Source organism: Macrotis lagotis, chromosome 1, assembly GCF_037893015.1.
Source record: "Macrotis lagotis isolate mMagLag1 chromosome 1, bilby.v1.9.chrom.fasta, whole genome shotgun sequence".
NCBI classification, from domain to species: Eukaryota; Metazoa; Chordata; class Mammalia; order Peramelemorphia; family Peramelidae; genus Macrotis; species Macrotis lagotis.
This window is the reverse complement of record NC_133658.1, coordinates 656,491,849-656,509,262: the sequence shown is the minus strand read 5'-3', so window position 1 is coordinate 656,509,262 and position 17,414 is coordinate 656,491,849. Positions and strand designations below refer to the sequence as shown.

Here is a 17,414-nt window from a genome sequence, read left to right as displayed (position 1 = left end):
AACCTGCATTATTTTGTCAAATCTAAGTTTCAAATTCTCTCCCTTTTCTACTACCTTCATTGAAAAGGCAAGCAATTTAATAAAGTATATTTCATTTTAATGAATATCATGATATATTACAATGACTATTTTACACCTTGAAAACATAACTTCTCTTCAGAGTATAGAACAAGCTATGACGTCTCCCAACATCCCTCACCTACACAGTCCCCACTTCTACCTTACCCATCATCTTTTTCTTTTAATCTTGCATTCTTCATCATATTATCCCATATACAAGTATTTCTAATATGGTTCCACAAGAAGTGGAAGAAGTCTTTGGGTTCTAATTAATTTTATAGCATCAATTCGAAACACCAAATGGGAAGGGAAGGAAGGAAGTAGGGAAGGAAACCTCAATTCTCAACAACTTGGGTGATACCAATTTTTTTTAAAGCCAGGCCTATTCTATTGTTGTAGGGACTCCAGGTAAATAATTCTGTCTACTGACTGAGATAATGTCAAAATGCATGAGACAGAATTTAAACACATCTTCCTGATTTAAGACTAGTTTTCTCTATAGTACATCACACTGTGTGCTATGAAAGAAAAAGGACAGTTTAGAACTAGAATTAAATCACCTCAAAAATTAAGTTCTGGAAGGGAGAAGGAAGAAGAAAAATGGACCACAAAAGGCTGTAAGGTATACTGGTAGTTGGGGGGAGGGGAGGAGAGGGATAGAATCCTAAGACTGGATAAATGAAGATCTGGGTTCAAATACAGATCCAGACACTTACTAACTGTGTGATTGAGCAATTCATTTAACCTCTCTCTGCTTCAGTTTCATCTGGAAAAGCACTTACTTTCTGGGTTGTAATTCTCAAATGAAATAATATTTGCAGAATTAGATATTATTCTTATTGTTGTCCCAAATCTCAAGAATATTTAAACACAGATTAGGAGATAAGGACAGAAAAACTGCCAGGAAAGATTTAGGTTCCAGGTTTTCACCTGGAAAAGTAGTCCAATGACCACTCAGTGTTGCTATATTCTCATCTCCAAAGGAAAATTAATAGAATAAAAATTAAAATATAAGCATCAGACATAAAACCTACCAAGTTTTCTCTCTGGAATGGTTGCCATACTATTGCCACACTTCAATCAATTTCTTTGTCTCTCATAATCCCCCTTATTCCCTACCTGGTTAGAGATAGTCTAAACACCAAGCCAGTTCTGTTCCCCAATAAGTGTCTAAGCTTACTCAACATGTAATACTTGCTTAGTATGTCTTGCTAAAAGGAAATAGTTTGTTAATATCTGATATATATATAATTATTCTGCTAAAATAATATTTTATTATTTATTGCTTATTCCATCAATGTATGCAGTTGTTAATTGAGTCAGCAGCCTTCATAGCAAATCTTTTCTCAATTTCCAGAGTGTTAATTGTAATAGAGATGACTAAGAGCTTGGGTCTTCTCAGTCTTTTGTTAGAAATACTCCTTTATGCATGATACTTTCACAGGATTTCTTGAGGCACAAGCCACAATTATTTTTGGTGGGGCCTTTTGCTCACAAATTAAGATAAGAGCAAAGCAGGTCAGTGTGGACTTATGCAACCTCCATGACAGTGTCAACACAAACTCACCATCATCAGTGTGATGGAATCCATTGTCACTATGACTGTGGTCTTTCCAACATACAACTGGTTGGTACTGGAAGATTTTGGCTTCCAGGATCAGTGTGTTTCATCCACTGTTGAATGACCTCGCTTTTTTATCTATGGTAAGAAAATATCCAGTTGGGCTTGATTCAGCTCTTAATTTATACATTACCACCCTGATCTAGCCCTGAATTACTTCGCTGTCTTTACCAAAAGTTCTATACATTGCACAATCCACTCTTTGGCAACACACCTGATGTTATATCATCCACATGTCATCCTAATAAAGTACATGCCCTGTCCTGTATTTTCTTTATTATCATATTCATTTATTTAATGCCAATCATCCCATGGAATCTTCTCTTTTGCAGTCATCCTAATGTGGACTTGTATATTTTATTCTCCAGATTCACAAAGCAATTTTTGACTCTAATGGATGACACAGGGATGAAGTATCAATTTATTAATTGTAAAGTATCTTTGAGTATAAAATAAAAATTGATATTCAGGGATCATTGATGAAGCTATATGATGTACTGGGGAAAGCACTAGACTTGGAGTCAGGAAAGACCTAACTTTAAGTCCCAATGTTGATTTCTATGAACATTTTTAAACCTTTGTTCATCTTCAAATGGAAATAATACTTATACTACCTCCTTCACAGGGTTGTCACAAAGAAAGTATGAATCTTAAAAGTGCTATAAATGTAAACTGCGATTGCAGCTTAAAAACCATAAACTTACAAACTGCAAACAGTGAAATATAGGATATTTGTTTTGACCATTAAACATTTTTAAAGTGTTGAATTCATTTTTATGTCTGTTTTAGGGGATTTGTAAAGTATTTAGTCATTTGAAATAGGCTATGTTTATTATCATATGCCATAATAGAGCTGATGTACCTTAATTCCAAAAGATCCTGCTTCTCATTGATGAGCAAAATTATTTTCCTTTCTGGCATATTTATGCTTTTTATCCTGCAATGTTTTAGAAGATGATTTGATATCTTTTGTATGAAAGGTGGTTAATTGCATAATAAACAAAAAATGTAATCTTTGTGGCTGATTTATTTAATGAGAGCATAGATTTGTCTTTCATTTTAAAGGATCTTAACTACCCAGAATTTTATGAATTCTCTGCATATTCTCACTATGTACAAAGATTAATATGAAACAGCTATTGCAACAACTTAAATTAACAATATTTCTGAAAGACAAACAGGTTAGAAGGTGCAAAAAGGCTGAAAATTTTACATATTGTAAAAGAAACTCTCATTTTCCACATCATATATGAAGTTTTTATTTGTATAACAATAGTATTTAACAAAAAAAATAATTTCACATTTGTTGGTCTAAAAAGAAAAGGCTTGCTGTTCAATCTTTCTGTCTTATGAAAAAGGGTTACAGGCAATAATAAAATGTAATGAGTCTTTGCATGCAACACGTATACTATGAAGACTATTTAGCTTGTATGTTACCTAATACTTTTACAAGAATTCCTAAAATGAGAGCAAGTAAAACATTAAGACAATGAGATCCCAATCATATATTTGATAAATTAGAGTAATTTTTCACCCCTACAAATCCCTCCAACCCAAAAATCTCAGGAAATGTAATTGTGTGTTAAATATAAAGTGATGAAAGCAAAAATCTACAAGATGACAAACACTACACAAGGGGGAAAAAATTCAAAAAATGATGTCAGACAATTGTAATACTTAAAACTCACACTCAGATTCCCTATCCCCCAGGAACATTTTGACTGTGGTTCCTACCCAGTTTACCTTGATAATGACTCATCCTGGATCCCCTCCCTTACATCCCATAAGAGGCAAAATATATTAATACTGCCCAATCATTTGAAGGCAAAAGTGAGATAGTGGGTAAAAGAGGAAACTCGGGCAAAAGAGGAAAAAGAGTTTTAACATCTTTAGGGAAAATGGTCTGGAAATCCAGTTGGGATCAGTTCTTTTCTTATTTCAGTGTTGTTCTATACAGGAGGGTTCCATAATGCCAACAAAATGGGGAAGAGAACATCTAGTCACAGGGGAAATCTGTTCAGTAGGTGAAAAGGATAAAGCCAATTAAAAGAAAAAGAAAGCCAAAACAAATGAGATATAAGAGGAAAAGTCACAAATTCAATTGAGGAAGCTTGAATATAATCTGAGTTCACGAGCACACAAACTAAGACTCATAAAAAGAGAAGGAAAGGCAGCAGCTAGGTGGCACAGTGGATGGAGTGCTGGCACTAGAGTCACGAGGACCTGAGTTCAAATCTAGCCTCAGATACTTGATAATAACCCAGCTGTATGACCTTGGGCAAGTCACTTAACCCCATTGCCTCAAATAAATTTTTAAAAAACAGAAGGGGGCGGCTAGGTGGCACAGTGGATAGAGCACCGACCCTGGAGTCAGGAGTACCTGAGTTCAAATCCAGCCTCAGACACTTAATAATTACCTAGCTGTGTGGCCTTGGGCAAGCCACTTAACCCCATTTGCCTTGCAAAAATGAGAGAGAGAGAGAGAGAGAGAGAGAGAGAGAGAGAGAGAAATGAAGCAAAATTCATAGAAAGACCAGAAGAAATGAACAAGTGTTACATTATAAAGAAAAATCAGCCAGGTGATGATAAAGTACTAAGCAACTCAGTGACAAAAAAGAATACTGCATATTTCAAAAAAATCTTCATAATGGTTCAAAAGATAAAAATTTTAAAAGATGAGAGTTGAAATAAAATATGTAAAAAATCAGAATTCTCAATTTAGAATTAAAGAAAAAAATTGATATATTACAATTTAAAAGTCACATTGGAGATTCTCTCTACAGAATAAGAAATTTGGAAAATAAGAGTATCCAACTTGGAATAGAAAATAGAAAAAAATGCAGAAGAGAACTAAAGGTATCAAGTTTTGTTTTGGTTTTCGCAAGGCAATGGGGTTAAGTGACTTGCCCAAGGTCACACAGATAGGTAATTATTAAGTGTCTGAGACTGAATTTGAACTGAGGTCCTCCTGACTCCAGTACCAATACACCATTCACTGTGCCACCTAGCTACCCCAGGCATCATTTTTAAAAGAATATATGAATTTTCAAGAGGCACAGAGATAATTTGGAAATCATAGAAGTAAAAAAACCTGAATTTGATTTGTTAAGAACTGATATTCCTCCTCAAAAAGAGAGAGAGAGAGAGAGAGAGAGAGAGAGAGAGAATAGAACTTTTAAATACAGACAACAAATTACTGATTTATAAAATCAGCAGAACACTCCCAGAGAAAAAAATTCATGCTTAAAGTTCAATCTAAAGCATGAAGTGATAAAATTTCATGACTTCAATAACAAGCAATAAATTTTTCAAGCAAATAGTAGAAAGACCTTCAATATAAAGGAAAGGAAAGTCAAATAACACAGGATTTTTCTGCAAATCATGAGATATCACTGGAAAAAATAGTATGTTTAAAAAAAGTAAAGGCATGCAAGAGATAATCCAAAATTGCAAATCTTGCAAACCTAAGTCTAATCACCAATGAAAAAATATATTCAACAAATAAGAGACATTTGAAATGCTCTAAAAAGGGAAAAAAACCTCACAGATCAGCAAATTATTTTACTTGGAAATACTGCAAAAGACAGAAGAGAATAAATATAAATCAAAAGTTATCAAGAAAAAATTTCAGGGGTGGCTAGGTGGTGCAGTGGATAGAGCACCAGCCCAGGAGTCAGGACTACCTGAGTTCAAATCTGGCCTTAGCCAGATGTGGCCTTGGGCAAGCCACTTAACCCCATTGCATTACAAAAACCAAAAAAAAAAAAAAAAAATTTCAAATGAAAGCTTTCTGTCATATTTGTAAGCTATTATCTAAGAATAAGATATTGGACTTGGTGAGCAGAACCAGAAAAACACTGTACACATTAACAGCAACATTGTGTGGCCTTCAACTATGATATACTTAGTTCTTCTAAACAATACAGCAATCAAAGACAATTCCAAAAGAATTGCAATGGAAAATATCTTCACATCCAAAGAAAGAACTATGGAATCTGAATGCAGATCAAAGCACATAATTTTTGCTTTTTTAATTTTTTTTGTTTTTTCTTTCTCATGATCTTTATCCTATATTTCTGATTCTTATTTCACAATATGACTTATACTGAAGTATGTTTAACATATTTGTACATATATAACCTATATCAAATTACTTCTTGTCTTGGGGAGAGGGGAGGGAGAAAAATTTAGAAATCAAAATCTTAAAAAATGAATGTTGAAAACTATCATTATATGTAGTTGGAAAAAATAAAAAGTGGGGAGAAAAAAGAACCTCAATTAACTGGACTCAGGTGAGGAGGAAAGAAACAAAATAAAAAAGAATCAAGTAGGGAAAAGAGATCAAAAGAAGTTTAATATTCTAGGAAAATTTCAAGAATCAGAAAAAAAAAGGAAAAAATAAAGATCTGAATTCATATGAAATCCCCTGACTCCTTATATGTGGATCAGTATCTTTTGTAGAATGGAAACAAGAAAAGTTGTGGGAATGAAAAGAGATCATGTAAGAGAAAGAGAGGAACTGAAGCTACGTCTTCACAAGTTCACAAGTGAACATCATAATTTTGCTAGTTTTGACAAGACTATGGGTTGTAGAGGAATAGTGGTTAAGTATAAAAAGGAAGGGATTAGAAGGAAAGGTTGCCACTCAATTACATTTTTATGGTGGGAAGGCATAAGTCTTAAAATTTCTTCAGTAGAAAGCATTTATATACTAAACAATCTTTTCCAGGAAAAGTCTGCACCTCTCTAAGCTGCTTTCCACCCCCTCACCCAAAGGAGAGGGAAGGGCTCCAAAGCCAGGACAATTTCTCCAAAGAGGAAGAGAGGAAAGACCTAAAAATAAATACAGAATGCTCTAACCTTAGACATTGTAAGTGATCATGGAAAGAACAGAGAGTAATTCTCATGATTCAGAGTGACCTCTCATCACATAACACTTCTTTCATTCAACACTACTACATTAATGACTTAATAGATATTTCTAAGAATGAAAGGCAGTAACAGCAAAAGATGAGGTAAAATCTATAGAATCAATAAAATAAAACTGGGATAAATAGAATGTAAAGCTGGTACTTCAGAAGCTTTAACCTCATGAGGGTCCCAGGATGCATAAAGAAGGAACAAGAAAAGTATAGGCCATGAAATGGAAAATAGAATTTAGAACAGATTAATTGGGAAAAGAAATAAAGAGGGAGATACAGTAAAAAAATTCTCCTTAGCAAAGGACATATCATAAAAAAGGGGAAAAAATCCACATGTACAAAAATATCTATAGCAGTTCTTTTTGAATTGGCAAAAGAACTGGAAATTGAGAGAATGTCTATCAATTGAGGGATGACTGAACAAATTGTGGTATATGAATGTGATGGAGTTCTATTATCCTGAAGGAATCATGAGAGATAGGACTTCAGAATACCTGAAAAGATTTACATGAACTGATCCTAAGTGAAGTAAGTAGAAAGAACTAGAAGAACACTGTACACACTAACATCAACATTGTGTGATGATCAATTTGTTCATTTCAGCCTTACAATAATTAAAGACAATTCTAAGACTTGTGATGGAAAATACTATCCATATCCAGAGAAGGAACTTATGGACTTTAAATGCTGACCAAAGCATATTAACTTCAATTTTTAAAAGCTGTCTTATGTATCGTGTTATTTTTCCTCTCTATTTTTTCCATTTAGATTTGATTCTTCTTTCACAAATGATATATTTTAACATATTTATACATGTATAATCATTAAACAATCAGTTCTCTGCCCTGATGACCATTCTAAGTATTCAAAAAGATATACAAAAGGTAGTTTAATATTTCATGCCTTTAATACTCAAATAAAAACAATAAAAGAAGTACATAAAACTAGATTATGTTATATTATTCAGAGCAAACAAACATATCCTTATGGAGCAAAAGCAGCCATGTGACCACAGCAGTCAATATTGGAATACATGCAAAGCAAAAACTCATTCTACCTATTCTAACTCTTTTTTCTTCTGTTTACATGGTTTCTGAAATGGATGATAAAATAAACCTTGAAATCTATATTTCGATTGGTTCATTGTGTCCCAGCTGCCTATTGATTTCATCATTCAGGGAACACCAATACACTCATATCTCAGGGGAATTTGGGGAATAACACAAAGCAGAAACAAATGATAGCTTGTCACCCCCTGATTGCTTGGCACCTTTTCTCATTAAGTTGTATGCCTGTTTACTGCAGTAACAAAAATGAAGGAATTAAAATGTAGTATTTCATCAAAGGTATAATGAACTTTAAGAAATGAATAAATATGGGGCAGCTAGGCGGGGCAGTGGATAGAGCATGGGCCCTGGAGTCAGGAGGACCGGAGTTCAAATTCAGCCTCAGACACTTAATAATTGCCTAGCTATGTGACCCCATTGCCATAAATAAATAATTTTTAAAAGAAATGAATAAATAAATATTACAAGAATAGTTCCTTCATTTTTTTTTATACCCATGGATGGAATGCATTTAGAAAACACTGTTGTCACACTGATGAACGTTAAAAAAGTGTAAAGAATGTAAACTTGTGATTTCCATATTGGGTGTCTGCCCAGGCATCTATCCTAGAGAGAACCTTGATTACAAGTGCCATTTTAATTCCAATTCACCAGGTTCAGCATAAAATTAGGTAGTGGTTCTGCCCAACCAGGACAAACCTACTAAATCCCACCAATGTGTATAACTTATATCAGACTGTGTTCTATGGGGGAGGGGGAAGGGAAGGGAAGGGAGAGAGGAAGAAAAATATGAAACTCAAAACCTAGAAAAGAATGATTGTTAAAAACTATCTTTGCATGTAATTGGAAAAAGAAACACACACACACACACACACACACACACACACACACACACACACAAAAGAACATAAAGAAATACTGCTTAGACTTCCAGCCAAGATGGTGGAGAGAAGACAAGCACAGTTCTAAAGTCTCCTGATCTCTTCCCCATCTATCACATGAAACAAACCTCTTAAAAGAAATCCAACTCAAAAAAACCCAGAAAGAAAAGCCAAGAGAAAAAACATCTACCTCAGCCTCAGGATTTGTCTCCAGCAGGAGCTGTGGCTGAATTCGGGCCGGTGAGTCTGGACCCAAAGGGAGGATCAGACCCGGTCAACCAGACTAGCAGCTGAATTGGAACTGGGAGTCTGAGGGCCAGAGAGCCGGACCTGCTGGATCAGAGGTGGGGCTGGACCGCGGGGCGTGAGTCTGCGGGGGAGGACAGGCGCTAGTGTTGGAGCTGTCCCCCTGGAGATCCTGGACAGGGATGGGGGAAGAACTCTGGAGCAGGGGAGCTGTGGATGCCATCCCTGGGCTCCTCTGGTCTGAGTCCCATTACAACTCAGACTTCTCCACTAACAAACAAATGCAAACTACTTCTGCCTCAGGCCCCGTTTTTGAGCAGAAGAACCAGCCCAGCTGAGGAATGACCTCAGGCCAGGGTAAAGCCCACCATTGATTAAAGGCAAAAGAATTCAATACCTCCAACTCCTCCCTTCTAGGAAAGGGAGAGGGTCTCAACCAAGGTCACAGACACTCCAGAAAAAACAACCAGCACTTCCTACTGGCCAGCCAGAGAAATTGCACTCAGTGAGTAAAGCCTTTAGCGATCCCAAGCCCCTGTGAACCAGCCCCTCCAAAACTCAGGTCTCAGAAAAATGAAGAAGGGTCAGCGGTAAGGTGGATTCATAGAAAAATTCTTGGAAGGGAAAGACACTAACTCAGAGAGACCTGGAACCTCTAAGGAGAATACAATCTGGTCTTCAGCACAGGAAGACTTCCTTGAAGAAATAAGGAAGGAGTTTAAAAATCAACTAGAAAATTTGGGGGAGACAATTAATACCTTCCAACAAGAAAACAAATCTCTCATTCTTGAAATGGGCAAATGCAAAAAGAAATTAATTCTCTCAAAACCTCAGTTGGTTAAATGGAAAGATCTTTCAAAAGTAGAATTGACCAATTAGAAAAGGAGTTGCAAAAGGTTAACGAAGAAAACTCCTCCCCCCAAAAAAGAATGGAGTCTACAGAAACTAATGACTCCATGAGACAGCAAGAGTCAGTTAAACAAAATCAAAAAATAGAAAAAATAGAAGCAAATGTAAAATACCTCATCAACGAAACCACTGACCTCAAGAATAGATCAAGGAGGGGCAACCTGAAAATTATAGGACTTCCTGAAAACATTGACGAGAAAAAAAAGCCTGGACTTAATATTGCAGGATCTAGTGATGGAAAACTGCCCTGAAGTCATGAAATCGGAGGGCAAAGTAGTTATTGAAAGAGTACATCGATCCCCACCAGAAAAAGATCCTAAAATGGAAACACCAAGGAATGTTGTGGCCAAACTGCAGAACTATCAGATAAAAGAGAAAATCCTGCAAGCAGCCAGAAAGAAACAATTTAAATATCAAGGAGCCACAGTAAGGATCACAAAGGACCTGGCTGCATCAACTTTAAGGGATCGAAGGGCCTAGAACGAGACATTTCGAAGAGCATGGGAGCTTGGAAGGCATCCAAGAATCTACTTTCCTGCAAAGCTGAGCCTTCCCTTCCAGGGAAAAAGATGGACATTTAACGAAATGGAAGAATTCCAAAAATTTCTGATGAAAAGACCAGAGCTAGACAGAAAATTTGGGCATCAAACAGGAGGTTCCAGAAACATATGAAAAGGTAAAAAAAGGGGGGGAGCAGTAAAAGAAAAAAAAATTGGAATCCAGTAAGTTGAAACTGGCTATATCCCAGCATGGGGGTAAAAAAAAAAAAAAAAAAAAAAAAAAAAAAAACGATTCCCATAAACCTTGAGAAATGTAAATCTAACAGAGAGAACAACACACCTAGCAAGAAATGATGCACATTCATGACCTATCCATGAGACTACTATCTAATGGGATGTAACTGGCTTTAACCCCACTTGGGAGAAAGACTCTAATAACTCTCAGGAATTTTGACTCTATTCGATAGAATATACAGAACTAAAAGGGACAGACACTTAGAATTTTTTATGACTTAGATAGAATGATCTAAAAAAAAAAAAACACTATTGCCCTGAAAAGGGGGACAGAAAAGAGATGGGAGGAGGGAGGGGACTGAATGGGGTAAATCTCATTACACTAAGAGGTACAAAAAAAACCTATGGTAATAGTGGGGAAGAAGGGAGCAGAGGAGAAACACCTGAAACTTCTTCTCATCGGACTTGGCTTAAAGTCAACCTACACATACACAGTTAACTTATACAACATCTAACCTTTCAAGTATTAAAAGGGGAAAAGGGGAGGGGGGACAGAGAAAGGGAAGGGGAGTGGGGGAAATAAGGCAAAATAACAAAAAGAAGGGAAAAGGGAAAAAGGGAAAGGGGAAAGAAAGGGGAGGGTGTGATATAGGAGGGCAAACACACTGAAGGGAGTGGTTTTCAGAAACAAAATACTGGGGAATATGGATAAAAGGGGGGGAAAGGGAGAAAAATACAAACAGAGGGAAGATAGCATGGAGGGCAATAAAGAATTAGTAATCATAACCTTGAATGTAAATGGGATGAACTCTCCCTTAAAACGTAAGCTATTAAATAGCAGAGTGGATTAAAAACCAGAATCCTACAATATGCTGCTTAAGAGAAACTCATTTGAAGCAGAGAGATACATATAGAGTAAAGGTAAAAGGCTGGAGCAAAATATATTTTGCTTCAGCTGAAGTAAAAAAAGCAGGGGTAGCAATACTTATCTCAGACAAAGCAGCAGCAAAAATAGACAGCGTTAAAAGATAAGGAAGAAAACTTTATCCTCCTAAAAGGTACCATAGACAATAAAGTCATTTCAATATTGAATATATATGCACCCAGTAGGACAGCACCCAAATTCTTAGAGGAGAAGCTGAAAGAATTACAGGAAGACATAGACAGCAAAACTCTACTAGTGGGAGACCTCAACCACCCACTATCAGATCTAGATAAATCGAATCATAAAACAAACAAGAAAGAAATTAGGGAGGTAAATAGATTGTTAGAAAAATTAGATATGGTAGACTTATGGAGGAAACTGAATGGGGATAGGAAGGAATATACCTTTTTCTCTGCATTACATGGAACTTATACAAAAATTGACCATGTACTAGGACATAAAAAACTAATGATCCACTACAGAAAGGCAGAAATAGTGAATACATCTTTCTCAGATCAAAATGCAATAAAAGTCATATGTAATACTGGGCCAAGGAGATATAGACCCAGAACAAATTGGAAAATGAATAACCTCATTTTAAAAAATGAGTAGACCAAAAAACAAATTATAGAAAGAATTAACCATTTTATCCTAGATAATAATGAAAGAACATACCAAAACCTATGGGATTCATTCAAAGCAACTCTCAGGGGATATATTATAGCTCTAAATGCTTATGTGAATAAATTGGACAAAGAGGAAATCAATGAACTAAACATGCAACTAAAAAAATTAGAGAAAGAACAAATCAAAAATCCCCAATTAAGTACCAAATTAGAAATTCTAAAAATTAAAGGAGAAATTTATAAAATTGAAAGCAAAAAAACTATTGAATTAATAAATGAAACCAAAAGTTGGTATTATGAAAAATCCAATAAAATTGATAAATCTCTGGTCAATTTGATTACAAAAAAAAGAAAGAAGAAAACCAAATTGTTAGTATCATAAATGAGAAAGGTGAACTCACCACCAATGAGGAGGAAATTAAAGTAATAATTCGAAATTATTTTGCCCAACTCTATGCCAATAAATTTGATAATCTAACTGAAATGGATGAATATTTACAAAGATATAAGTTGCCCAGGTTAAATGAAGAAGAGATTCAATACCTAAAGAACCCTATCTCAAAAAAAGAAATTCAACAAGCCATTACTGAACTCCCTAAAAAAAATCTCCAGGGCCTGATGGATTCACAAGTGAATTCTACCAAACATTTAAGGAACAATTGGTTCCAATCCTATATAAACTCTTTAGAAAAATAGGGAAAGATGGAACTCTGTCTAACTCTTTCTATGAAACCAATATGGTACTGCTACCTAAACCAGGAAGAGTTAAAACAGAGAAAGAAAATTATAGACCTATCTCCCTGATGAATATAGATGCAAAAATCCTAAATAAAATCTTAGCAAAATGATTACAACAAGTCATCACTAGGATAATACATTATGATCAAGTAGGATTTATTCCAGGAATGCAGGGTTGGTTCAATATTAGGAAAACTGTTAGTATACTCAATTATATCAATAACAAACCTATCAGAAACCATATGATCATATCAATAGATGCTGAAAAAGCTTTTGACAAAATTCAGCATCCATTCCTATTAAAAACACTAGAGAGTGTAGGAATAAATGGACTGTTCCTTAAAATAATGAGCAGTATCTATCTGAAACCATCAACAAGCATTAGATTCAATGGGGAGAGGCTAGAGGCATTACCAATAAGGTCAGGGGTGAAACAAGGGTGCCCATTATCACCACTACTATTCAATATTGTATTAGAAATGTTAGCATCAGCAATTAGAGAAGAAAAAGAAATTAAAGGAATTAGAATTGGGAAGGAAGAGACAAAACTCTCACTCTTTGCAGATGACATGATGTGATGGTCTACCTAGAGAATCCCAAGAAATCATCTAAAAAGCTACTGGAAACAATTAGCAATTTTAGCAAAGTTGCAGGTTATAAAATAAACCCTCATAAATCCTCACCTTTTCTATATATGTCTAGCAAGAAACAGCAGGAAGAGCTAGAAAGAGAAATCCCATTCAAAGCAACCTCAGACAATATAAAATATTTGAGAGTCTATTTGCCAGGACAGACTCAGAAACTTTTTGAAAACAATTGTAAAACACTTCTCACACAAATTAAATCAGATTTAAATAACTGGGCAAATATCAATTGCTCATGGATAGGTAGAGCTAATATAATAAAAATGACAATTCTACCAAAACTAAACTATCTGTTTAGTACCCTAACCAATCAAAATTCCAAAATATTACTTTAACAAGTTAGAAAAAATTGTAAGTAAATTCATATGGAGAAATAAAAAGTCAAGAATTGCCAAGAGCTTAATGAAAAAAAGTACAAAAGAAGGTGGCTTAGGCCTACCAGATCTAAAATTATATTATAAAGCATCAGTCATCAAAACTGTTTGGTATTGGCTAAGAAATAGAGTGGTGGACCAGTGGAATAGACTAGGTGTAAAAGCAGGAGATGATTATAGTAATCTGGTGTTTGATAAACCCAAAGAGTCTGGCCATTGGGATAAAAACTCCCTCGTTGATAAAAATTGCTGGGAAAATTGGAAGCTAGTATGGAAGAAACTTAGATTAGACCAACACCTCACACCCTTTACCAAGATAAGATCCAAATGGTTATAGGACACAGACATAAAAAACAATACTATAAGCAAATTAGAAGATCAAGGACTGGTCTACCTGTCAGATCTATGGAAAGGGGAACAGTTTATGACTAAGGAAGAGTTGGAGAACATCACCAAAAACCAATTAGATGATTTCGATTATATTAAATTAAAAAAGCTTTTGCACAGATAAAACCAATGTAACCAAGATCAAAAGAAATGCAGTAGGGGGCAGCTAGGTGGCATAGTAGATAAAGCACCGGCCTTGGAGTCAGGAGTACCTGGGTTCAAATCCGGTCTCAGACACTTAATAATTACCTAGCTGTGTGGCCTTGGGCAAGCCACTTAACCCCATTTGCCTTGCAAAAATCTAAAAAAAAAAATGTAGTAAATTGGGAAACGATCTTTACAACTAATGATTCTGTCAAAGGACTCATTTCTAAAATATACAGAGAACTGAGTCATAGTTTTAAAACAAAAATCCATTCCCCAACTGACAAATGGTCAAAAGATATGCAAAGGCAATTTACAGATGAGGATATCAAAGTAATTCATAGCCATATGAAAAAATGCTCTAAATCATTAATTATTAGAGAAATACAAATTAAAGCTTCCCTGAGGTACCACCTCATACCTCTCACATTGGCCAGTATGACCAGTAAGAATAATGATCATTGTTGGAAGGGATGTGGGAAATCTGGGACACTATACACTGTTGGTGGAGCTGTGAACTCATCCAACCCTTCTGGAGAGCTATTTGGAACTATCCCCAAAGGGCAACAAAAATGTACATGCCCTTTGACCCAGCAATACCACTACTGGGTCTATACCCTGAAGGGATGAGGAAAAAGGGAAAAAACATCACTTGTACAAAAATATTTATAGCAGCCCTGTTTGTGGTGGCAAAGAATTGGAAATCCAGTAAATGTCCTTCAATTGGGGAATGGCTTAGCAAACTGTGGTATATGTATGTCATGGAACACTATTGTTCTATTAGAAACCAGGAGGGACGGGATTTCAGGGAAATCTGGAGGGATTTGCATGAACTGATGCTGAGTGAGATGAGCAGAACCAGAAAAACACTGTCCACCCTAACAGCAACATGGGAGTGATGTTCAACCTTGAAGGACTTGCTCATTCCATCAGTGCAACAATTGGGAACAATTTTAGGCTGTCTGCAAAGGAGAGTGCCATCTGTATCCAGATAAGGAGCTGTGGAATTTGAACAAAGTACAAGGACTATGCCCTTTAATTTAGAAAAAAAAACAGATAGCTTATTGTCTGATCTTGTTACCTCTTAGACTTCTCTTTAAGGATATGATTTCTCTTTCATCACACCCAATTTGGATCAAGGTACAACATGGAAACAAAGTAAAGACTAACAGAGTGCATTCTGTGGGGGGGGGGGGGGAAGCAAGATTGGGGGAAAAATGTAAAACTCAAATAATATCTTTAATAAAAAATAAATTTAAATTTAAAAAAGAAAAAGAAATACTGCTTAAGCAATTACTTGGAACAGAGTGGAGAAAGATTTTGAACTACACATTGAGCTAGGCATGTAATAGAGGAGTCAAAGTGTGGGAGAAACAAAGGGAAACAAACAAATAAATTGCAATTTAAATGAATTCAAGGAACTTAGAATAATGGGAGCATCATTACCTATAGAAATAGAACAGCATCAAAATACTTTAATTGAAACTAATCTCAGATCCAAAGTGCTGACTTTACATAGGAGGGGAGGTACAGAAAACACAAATCTAACAATCATAACTTTAATAAATATTTAAGGGGTGGCTAGGTGGTACAGTGGATAAAGCACTGGCCCTGGAGTCAGGAGTACCTTAATTAATTAATTAAGTGCACTTAATAATTACCTAACCATGTGGCCTTGGGCAAGCCACTTAACCCCATTTAATTTTAATTGGTTTAAACAATCCAACAAAATAAAATAAGTAGAAGAATGAAGAAGATAACAAATCTCACCAGTTTGCTGTGCACAAGAAACACAGCTAAAAAAAATTGTCATTACTTCTAGGTCACGTGATTAAACCAAAGATAAAGAAACTTTAACTACCTCCATGATTTGTGATTCCCAAAATCCAAAAGAAGATATTAAAAAATAGTAGTAACCTTAATTTTACACTGAGCTCACTAAGCTTGCCATCCCTACACTCCATGATATGGGCATCAAGGCTACACTTCCCAACCCACACAGGCTTACAACAAAATTAACCCCAAGCTCTATCTTCCCTCTTTCTCTCTCTCTTCCCAGGGCCATGGAGATGCTGGCTCCAGACTGCAGAAGCTGGCTTGGTCTGGGATAGATGGCCAGTCTGCCTCTGCATTGCTCTGTGAAAGCTCACTGAGGCCACACAACCAACCAGCTAGTGTTCTTTGCTGCAAAAGATCTCTTCAGGACAGTTAGGAACAGAGGAAAGGGGGCAGGGCTCATATCTGGGCTAGAAACAAACTTCAAAACTACATCCTTTGTTCCCTTTATTCCTCCTAAAACCTCAGAGACCCAAATTTCAAAAAATCAGTCCCATAGCCTGACCTAGTCGGCCCCTGAACAGCTGGTGTTAGGTCAGAAAACTGAAGAACAGCAGGAGTGGGGTGGAGGAAGGATGCTATGTAGGACCCTCCCAAGTCTGAGGGAAAAAAAAGTAATCAAGTAAGTCCTCAGCATCCAGCTGAGCCAGTTCTATTCACCCAAAAGTCACTTGGGCAAAGACCTAGGCATGATACCATGAATTGCCCAACACAGGAAGAGACTGAGATACTTTGAAATTTAATACCAAAGAAAACTGCCATCAGAGGGTAGGAAATCAAATATTCAGAAAGTAAACAATAAGATAAAATACAGAAGGGAAAACAGAACGGAAGCAATAGAAACAAACCAAAAAGGAAAAATAGCAGAAAGAAATTTAGCCACCAAACCAAGTACTCTAGTTCAGGAATATATAACATTTATCCTTCATTCTCAAAAAAGACCATGACATCAGAGAGGTGATGCCATGACAAGCACATGATTTGGATTTGAGTGAGGAGATGCCGTATTAAGTCAACAGTCTCACTTTCTCCTCCAGAGCAGCTGGGTCCAGCAGTCAGAGATGAATCAAGACAACTGGAGATGGTTCTGGGTACGAGGCAATCAGGGTTAGGTGACTTGCCCTAGGTTACACAGTAAGTGGCAAGTGTCTGAGGCTAGATTCAAACTCCTGTCCTCCGGACTCCAAGGCCAGTGCTGTTTCCACTGCACCACCTAGCTGCCTGGGAATTTATGAATAAATACTGCAAAATAAAGGAAATGATACAACATTAAATGAGATACAAAGCCCTATGAATCTGA

At 36.1% G+C, this 17,414-nt stretch overlaps 1 long non-coding RNA gene across 6 annotated transcripts in view; it reads right to left on the bottom strand.

Annotated features, from left to right (window-relative positions):
* The window catches only part of LOC141507616 (uncharacterized), a 196,972-nt gene that overhangs the window by 76,377 nt on the left and 103,181 nt on the right, over window positions 1-17,414 (bottom strand). Inside the window, exon 8 of one of the 6 annotated variants that reach the window (XR_012474202.1) lies at window positions 16,008-17,356. The exons of the other annotated variants lie outside the window; for them this stretch is intronic. This is a non-coding gene — a long non-coding RNA (uncharacterized LOC141507616). Of the gene's footprint in view, window positions 1-16,007; window positions 17,357-17,414 lie in introns of those variants that run through there. 6 annotated transcript variants of the gene reach the window in all.